At 31.0% G+C, this 9,990-nt stretch overlaps 1 pseudogene; it reads left to right on the top strand.

Moving 5' to 3' along the window:
• The first annotated feature begins 5,505 nt into the window (after positions 1 to 5,505).
• Positions 5,506 to 9,707, top strand: LOC8267227 (annotated as a pseudogene).
• The last annotated feature ends 283 nt before the right edge of the window (positions 9,708 to 9,990 follow it).

Genomic DNA, 9,990 nt, shown 5'->3' with positions numbered 1-9,990 from the left:
TTTCTCCTTATAGCGAGTTGTTTTAATGATAACTTACAAAATTAGAGAGATATAATCTGATTGGCGGCCCAAAATAAGGTTGATGCGTTGAGAGTCTTCAGTGGCCTAAAAATCTCTCATTGGTTTGGACTGCACCAAAAAATAGGCTCTTAAGCAGAAGCTATATCTGAAAGATTAATGGGTAATGCTACCCATTCAGTAATTTGTGCTAAAAATCTTGTTGATGTATCAGGTAGGAAACAAAGTTAATTATTACTACTTGTTAGTTTATTAATATGCAGTAGCTATAATAATTATTATACTTATTATAATATTATCTAATAATATGATAGTTTTATATTTAAATAAAATTATAATTTTTTATCATATTAATTATTAACATTTAAAATTATATTTAATTTTTTTATAAATATTTATAATTACTATTTTTATAAATATGTCACATCTTATTTTTTCATTGAAAAATTATATAATATAGTTTTATAAAATTCTACGATGGAAAGTATTATGAAAAAGTTTAGCCAATGTTTTTACCTTGACAGCACTTTACTTCCTACTCGATCATTGAAGATGGAGACATTGTACATAGTATAAAGATCGAGTCATTCCAAAATAACCTCTCAAATGAAAGCTGTAAGTTTGAGGTCGGGAGATCCTAGAATATGAGATGCGCATGCATTGTAATATTATATTGTCTACTGTATAACGACTCAACTCATAGGCAAAGCATGGGTAAGAAGAAGCATTCTGCCATAAAGATTGTTAGAAACTTGTAACTTTCACAACAGGTGGAAGCGAGCTTTAAGCTGCAAATCTGATGCATGCCATGCCAGCACTGCAAGTTAAGGAAGATTTTCCACATAGATGTTCGCTCGAGACCCAGCAACTGCCCAAGATAACACCAATTATCATCTTCGACATAATCATTACTATTTGGTATAGTTTTTCTGGGACCAATTTTTCTTTGTTTTGGGTTCTCTTGAAAGAGCCGATCTGGCATTGCCCATATGAAGCACTAGATAGAGACGTTACTAATTTGCCCAACAATAGAATGCTATCTTCTCTTCATCTTCTCTTGCTTGTGGTCTCATTTTGTTTTATGGGCATTGTGTGCCTCTATTTATTTTTAGGGAAATTCTATGATTATTTTACTTCAAAAACAAAGTCACTGTCCTTCGTTTTAAAGCACCATAGGAAATTGCCAAATCATAAATATTACTGCAATATTAAAAATAATATTATAATTTTGTTACGAGTTATCAAACATAAATGAGAAATGCAAAAATAATAAGCCAATTTAAAAAATTCATATACCTATAAATATATAACTTTTTAATTATCAAAGAAATATAAGAAGGGTTATCAGTTTTTATAAGATAATTATTCTTCTCCCAGTTATGAAAAAATTGATTCTTCTCTTTCAATTTAACAATTTTTTTATAATTATTAACTTATACAAAAAACAATCATATTTTTGTAATATTATATTTCTTCATAAGCAATAAGAAATGCAAAAGTTTATTTTAACTTAGAAAAGAACAAAAAAGATTGTCATTTTTGTAAAATAGCAATTATTTTAGTGCTTGAGAAATTTTTTTATCATTTTTCATTAATTTACTATTTTCTAAATTGTTGACTTATGCAAAAGTAGTGATATTTCCATAATATCATAATTTTTTCTTAATTAAGAACAATTATTAAAAATTATTCGATTTATGAAAAGGAAATTAAGAAATTGTTATTTTTCATGAGATAGTAATTATTTTTGGGAATTTTAAACATTCTCATTAACTTACCAAATTCTAAATGGACTCGACGGACTGACAGTTACTATTAGTTGATATCTAACATTTATGAATCTATAGTATGTAAAATAAAGTAAGTTTACTTGATTTTAAAGAAAGTAAAAGCAGAATTCATCTTCTTACTAATTTGAGCATTTAAGATATAATCATGTCCTTATTTTATTTTAATGTGACTCCGTTCTAGTTGGATAGAATTGAGGAAAGGAAATTCATAGAACTCATTTGAGATTAAGAGTAAGGTTTAGTTGGATAGGATTCATCAGAAGTTTTTTTTGGTATTCTTTCTTCTTCTTCTTTTTTTTTTTTTTTTTTTTTTTTTTTTTTCTACTAGAAGTGGGTTTAGTTGGTTCTGGGAGAATCTGGATCCGTTAGAGGTGGGTGGTCCAATTTGTAGTGTCCAGTAATGGACCACATGGGTATATGTACAGTACAGCAAATAGAGAGTGTGACTTGTCATGTTTTCCCATGGGGCATTTCTGTTGGGTACTTTTCATACGTAACAAGGTACAAGAGACAGAGATGGGATAATAATTACCATTTCTGTATTTTCATGTAATTCACATCATACTAAGGTAATATGGCATTTCTTGATTCATTGCGTTGTATTCTTTGGTTAAAATCATTATCTATCTTATCATATATATATATTATATAAATCGAATAAATAATAACTTTTTATTTTAGTAATGCTGTCAGAATGACTAAATTCAATTAAAATGAGAAATACAAAAGTCGAAATTAAAACATGAAGTCTTGTATAGATACGGTGAAATGAAAAATAAGAAGAAAGCTACATTAGACTTAAAATCCTTTTGATTGAGCCCATGTGACAATATGTATCTACTGAGAGGAGGACAAAGGGCATGCATAAAATTGACTTAATGGTGCTGCTGCCAGCCAAGATTTAGCAAAGGCAATTGACCACCAATCCTCCTTGTACAACCCAACAACTCACAATAACAACAAATAAGAAAAGAAAAGAAAAGAAGAAAACAAAGATACTGAGTTAACACATAAATGAAAAAAAGAAAAAAAGCAATCTTCTCTTGTATCAATCTAAACTTTACAGGCTATGTTTCCAGCGGTGCATTGATATGTTATTCCATGTGGGCTGCCGGTCAATATTGCACCTATGCCTTTGAAATAACTGGATTAAGAATCTAATTATTGATTTAGTTGGTGTTTTTGTTTGAATAGAAAATTGTAAGTAAGGCCAGTAATCTGCTAATTGCTTTCCTCCAAACTAATACTGCGAAGTTTTCCTTGTAAATATATGGGTGTAACAGCATTCAAGAACTGCATATAATACAGCTTCAGAGTCGATAGATATTATGAAAAACTAGGATAACTGTTTTATACCAGTGGGTGGGTAGTGGGGACGAGGCCCTTTAATTTTTATTTTTCTCTTTCTTTTTATCTATTCAATTTTAGTTTTTTGATCTCTGCATGCGGCTCTGTTTTTGCCCTTTTCATCTCGATCACTGCTTCAGTGTTCTGTTATAGTTTTAGGGCAGATGGCTAACCCCACATGTCCTCACACTCCAATGAGCCCTAAATTCCATGGTGTGTCACCGACCCACCCTTGTCCCTTGCTATTTGGGACCATCTACGCTTCTTTTACAACATTAAAATTGTTTATAATATTTATTTTTTAAAGTTTCTCCATTGGAAGTTTCTTGTTTTCCTTTTCTTTTCATTCATTTATTTATAACGTTTCATTATTACTACTTAGAAAAGTATTAAGAAGTAAGAAGGACGAGAAACAATTCAATCAGGTGGCAGGAGTTACACAATAATTTCAAAGGCGTCCTCATCAGCATCAGAGTTGGATATTTTGAAGAAGATGAATGGGTGGATGTCTCCCACTACACACACCAATTAATATATATTTATTAATTTAAAATAATCCGATATAAATTATATAAACATCTAATTTTTTTTGCCATATTTAATTTATATACAAATTTTTGTGTATCACCACTCTAGTTGTAATATTGAGTGATTAATTAAGGGTATTATGATTTATGATATTAATTACATCAATCAAACTAATAGCTTATAGGTATTTTTATTTGTAAAGCTAGACTAATCTTTCTAATCATTATAGTAATATTATTAGAAATTTATTATCTTTAAAGTGATGGAAATATAAAAGAATAACAATTCATATTATGTGATTCATGATCTATTCGACTTTCAATGAATTAAAGAGATAAATATTAATCATCACTAATCTATTGAAAACATCTAGAGAAATTCATGGATAATTGAAGTAGCAAACTTTTTCCTTATAGAGATAGTTAAATTAAGCCTTCAATACATAATTAGAGGTGGACCTCTAGAAGTAATCTTTGTATTTCATAAAATTACTTTGATATAGATAAAAAGAAAGAAACCCTGACTTAAGCTTTGATCAACAAAAGGATTTATTTAAGGCACGCTATGTTTTGCTGAGGAAAAGATTGTGAGTTGATGTCATATGAAGAGTATATGGTGATGGGAAAGTGGGTCTTTGAGTGGATATTACAATGCAATCGGCCACTTTACAAGTAAAGATGTTGTGGGTTATGGCTATATTTGCCTTTGCCTTAAACCGTTTTCAATTAGAGATACATATATGAAAGAAATTAAGGCATCCTCACGTGCTTTGGCTAATAGAATATGCAAAATAAGTATAGTTAAATTAATCATTTCCATCTTAAAATGCTAACATTAGTTTAATGCACTATTAATGTCTTCCAAAGTTCACTTTTTTAAGCAACCTTTTCATTATGATTATTAATTAATGACTCCTACATTTTGTTTGGACTTTAGGCACCGGAAGCCTAACAACTTATTTGGCTGCTCTATAATTTTGTTTTTCTTTTTGCTGGAGATGTATGGCATTAATTTATAATGTTTACAATGTAAAAGGGTAAACTTGTTAATTTAGTTTAGGTCATATTAATGGTTAAATTTAAGTTAATTTTATTGATTTAGATTCATTCACGCTCCTTTAATTTTCTTTTATATTTGTCTTTGGACCCATGAATTATAGTTTTTCTTTTCTTGATAACCAATTAGAAAAACTTTCAATACTTTGACCTCCTATATCAAGCATAAGAATCAGTTAGCTCTACATATATTATGATAATTTTATTTTCTATTATCAGAATAATAATCTAATAATAAGAGAGAGAAAAATTGGATTTCCTTGCAATAAATTGCAAGAAAAATGGTAAAATTAAGTCATAAATAAATAGAAAAAGTTTAAAACAGAAAATTACTTGTGATTGGGATGCAATTAGAATAATAATAATAAAAAAGCAACACTTAAAAATGTTGACCAAGTTGGATGGTTGTCCTATCTAATGTCTCTTGTGTGGTGGATGCTTCTACCAATCATTTCTAGTCCCTTAGTATACTTTACCATCACAATTTGTTTGTGAGTGGCATGGTGTAATGGTACTATTCGTGGAGCTTACTAGGATTCTTACCATAGTTTCAATAATTTTACTTGTTAAACAACTTAACATCATCATCATAATAATAATAATAATAATAATAATACACTAACAGAAAATTTTTATTGAGAGGAGGTTAAGCTAGTAAAAAATATTAACTAAAAATGCCATGTGAAAATTTTCTTTAATGATATATTTTTAAATATTTATCGCAATAATTGCTAGCTATTGTGATAATCATTGTTGGGGTGCCCTTTAAACTCTTAATCTATAAGAGCTTTTTCTTTTCTAAAGAAAAAAATTTGAAACTTAAACCCTAATTCCTAAATGTTAATTCATGAAATATTAAGTGATACTAAATATAAAATGATTGTGAATTCATATAATGCGCTAGAATTTATTTCCTTTTCCTTTTACAGTAATTACTAAAAGTAGAAAACATCTTACTATAAATCAGCTGAATATATATATATTGATCGTCTCTTTTTTTTTTTTTTTTCTGAGAATAGACTGATGTTAGATGAGGCTTTTCATAAGCAAGAATTATAGAATAATCGTCGTCGTTTTCTATCTTCTTCTTGCTGTCTGTCACCTTTTGTTGCTTTCTTTACACTTCTCACACTCTTCAAGATTTCCCCACTTTCTTTATAACTTCTTTTATCTTTTTTTATTAATGTCAAGTCTTTTTTATTTTCTTTATAATTTTCACTTAAAAGAGCAGAGAGCATGCTGCAGTAAGCAGCATTGCTCGCGTTTTCTGTTCATTGGGCCTCTTTGCTTTCAAGTTTCCCGCTCTGTTCAACCAAAAAGAAAAAGGAAAAAAAAATCAATCAAGTACTGTTCTGCAATTTTCTTTCTCTTTCTTTAATGATATTATGTTTAGATAATTATTGCTATCTGTTTTATCTTTGTTTCAGGTTATAATTTATAATTGGTTTTGGTGCCACTGTTCTCTCGTTTTCAGTTGAGAACAAGGAAAAAAAGAACAGAAAGATGAATACTAGAGTCCGCACTGCTCTTCAAGCAATGAAAGCTCCTTTAAACCAAATTGATAATGCTAATAAAGTAATTCACTTCCCTCTTCGTCTTCTTCTTCATCTTCTACCTTTTATACTTGTATTATTTTATATTCAAGAATCTGCATGGTATTTGAAAGATGAACTGGTTTTTTATTTCTTTCTTTCTCTTTTTTTTTTTTAATAAAAAATGATAAATCTGAATTGGGTTTTTGAGTTTATCTCAAGTGGAGATTTGGGTTTTCAAATGTATCTCAAATAGAGAGATGGGTTGTTTTTATCTCAAGTGGAGAAAGGGTTTTAATAAATTATACTACTGCTTTTTGAGAGATTGGATTAGTTTCTTTTAAATGGTTGTTCCAGATTAACTGATAAAAAAGAAAGTTATGTACTTTAGATCCAAAATCCTGCATAGGGTTCTTTCACTCATCTCAAGAAAAGAATATATAGCTTCAGCTTCAGCTTTTGCTTTTTTTTTTTTTTTTTTTTTTCTTTTTCTCTCTTTTTTGCCCATCTTTACTTCCAGGTTCATTCTTTAATGATATTTATTCATTGCATTTGTTAATGGAAATTGCATAGAAGGAGAAGATGGATAATAAAGGAAGCAAAGTAGCAGGTGCCCAAAAATCGTCCGTTAATCGTCGTCGATTGAACAGGGAAAGAAAATTGGCCTTACTGCAAGATGTAAGTAAATTTTATTAATTTTTCCTCTGCGAAATCATTTCATGTTATTTTCTTGCTTTTAATATACTTGATGTTTTCAATTTGATTATTTATTTCCAAATTTTGCAGGTTGATATGCTGAAGAGGAAACTTAGACATGAAGAAAATATTCATAGAGCATTAGAGAGAGCTTTTACTAGGCCTTTGGGAGCTCTACCTCGCTTGCCTCCTTATCTTCCACCTTATGTTAGTATAATTCTGTATTCTATCTATTAGATCTCTCTCTCTCTCTCTCTCTCTCTCTCTGTATGTGTGTTGAAGAGGATTTTTTGCATGGATGAAATGATTAAAGGAAAGAAATGGGAGATGCCCAGATGCATTATTCTATTGAATAAATCAACCTGCGCTTCATTTTTGAAAGCTTGTGTTTTCTTTAAATTAATGCCTATTCTGTTATGTTATCAGACGTTAGAGCTGCTAGCGGAAGTAGCTGTTTTAGAAGAGGAGGTTGTTCGTCTTGAAGAGCAAATTGTAAATTTTAGACAAGGGCTTTATTACATCTCCTCTAAGAAGAATGTGGAAAGGTCTAGTGATTCAATTGACCAACCTTCACCTATAAGGCCGAAACATGCACGATCCAAATCGCTTTCACATAATGAGTTCAATTCAGCCACATTTGCAGCGCGGCCTCAACCTTGTCTTGCTAGAAGTACTTCAAGTAGAAAGCTAATGGCCTCTGACTCTATCTTTGATCGAGCAGCACATAGTTCCAGGTCACCATGCGGGAAACAAGCTTATGGTAAACCCAATTCCTCTTCATTTATTGTGGATGATGGACGAGGAAAGGTGAACCGTTCATATATTAATTCTTTGAAGGATAAGCAATCTCCAGACAAGAAAACTACAAAAGTTGCAACTCCAATAAAAAGAATGTCAAACAAGCATGAATCTGAGGAGAAGTGCTTGGATCCTTTGAAGGTATGGATACATAACTAATCAGCAGGTTTTGTAGAGAATTATTGCATCCCTTTATTTTGGTTCTAGTAATTATTAGTTCTGTTGCTCAGTTAGATTGCAGATTAGCTGACCAGGAAAGAGCCCGAGAAAGCTCTTCTGGCAATTCAGATGATAGAGCATCAGAAACCAACATCACTATATATTAGGTATCTGAGGATGTATTGAAGTGCTTGTCCAGCATTTTGTTAAGAGTAACAACATTTAATGATAAAGCAGTGGATCAGGGAATTTACCTGTGTGATCAGCCATAGTTTCTGTTGATAGCAATCAAGAAAGCGAGGTTTCTGATCTGTACTGTATCTCTGCACAGTTTACAGTTAGAGATATTGGGCACCATAAGCATCTTTGTGCAATTGAAATAGTTCTATCAATCTCAACAGCATCACAAGTTCCTTTTTTGGATTCGTAGAATAAAGTAAGTTTCTCTGTTGCTCTTTAATTATTTTAATGTTCAAAGTTTCCTATTTTGTTTTCTCACTCCATATTTATAACTGCATTCAGTTTTTTACTTGGCAAGCTTGCCTCTGTAACTTTAGAGGGTCTTACACATAAGCAGAAGCTTGCTTTCTGGATAAACACTTATACTTCATGGATGATAAATGTAAGAACTCTGTCCTGAACTAAATTTACATTTTCAATATGACGGGCCATAGGTTAATAGCATGATTTTAGATCAGCAAAAAGTTTGGATTATGATTGTTGGACTTTATGACTACGAACTTAAGAAAACTAAAAAGAAAACCTTGAAAAGTTACTGCAGAAATGCTATTTTGCAGCATATTTATGGAAACAAGCTATTAGTCTTTCAGGCAATATGGAGCATGGGATACCCAAGACTCCTGAAATGGTTGTAGCACTAATGTAAAAGGTAGGACTTGCTGATCTATTTATTCATGCAAAACCTTTAATAATTTTATCTACTTAAAATTTCAATTTTTATGGTTTCACCAAAATGGATCCATTGCTTTTATTTTGTGAGTGTTTATGTAAGTTGGTATGGTTATCCATAATATAGAACTTGCCTGAATTTTTAGTTGCCACTCACTATCTGTAGCATAATGTCCATATGCCAATGATTTCTTTTCTTGTTTTGGCTTTTGTTTTATGAGTTTCTTAAGAACTTGTGTGAATGCCTATAAGCTGCTAAATAGTTCTTGACCGCAGAGCATGTAGTAATTATCAATAACTGCATGCATGTACTCCACCTTCTAATTAGGCCACTGATATTTCTGTATATTGGCTTTGAAAGATGATGATTCTTTATTGAGGTACTTGGAATTATATGCTTCCCTCAGGCAACGATAAACGTCCCGTCTGGGGACAACTACTAAATACAAGTACCATGGAGCATTTCATCTCGAGACTTTCTTACTACTTAAAATTTGTAGGTTGATGTCATCTGAATTTCACTGTTCTTTTTGTTAACTCTACTAAATGCAATTAGCTTAGATTATATTTGCACTCATGTGGAAGCTGGTCATCACTGGCAGCAGAAGATGCAATAGCAGATGCATCACAAGTTATTATTGAAAGAAGAGCACAAATGAATGAAGCTCAGGATTGTGCAAAGCTGGGACTTCCCATGTCAGCTGGTGGTCGACCAATGGGAATGCAGCAGCTGGAATGCTATTGCTCATGTGGCAAATATGGAGTGAGCTAGAGATTCTTATTTGTAAACATTCTCATTCCGTTATCAATTTGATCAGTAATTCAGGTACCTCACATTTGGTATTAGAATGGTTGATTCTAGGGACTCTTAATTCCGTCTCTTCTTTTCTTCTTCCCTACCCATTCCGCTGTTTCACTTGAATTAAAACTTTGCTACCGATCAATTTCCAATGGAAAACAAGAAATGCATACGAGTTTTCTTGATGATTAGTTTATAAGGTTGGATAAAGCTTACCATGATTATCTGAAAAGCTTTTAAAGATCAGAACAAGTAATTAAAAATAAAAATAATACTTCTAATAATATATAATTTGCAAATGTCAAAAAAGATATAAAAAACATTATGATATTAGATGATTATGTAACTGAATTCAAAAT

This window comes from Ricinus communis, chromosome 7 (assembly GCF_019578655.1).
Source record: "Ricinus communis isolate WT05 ecotype wild-type chromosome 7, ASM1957865v1, whole genome shotgun sequence".
Lineage (NCBI taxonomy): Eukaryota > Viridiplantae > Streptophyta > Magnoliopsida > Malpighiales > Euphorbiaceae > Ricinus > Ricinus communis.
This window is presented reverse-complemented; position numbering and strand designations above follow the sequence as displayed.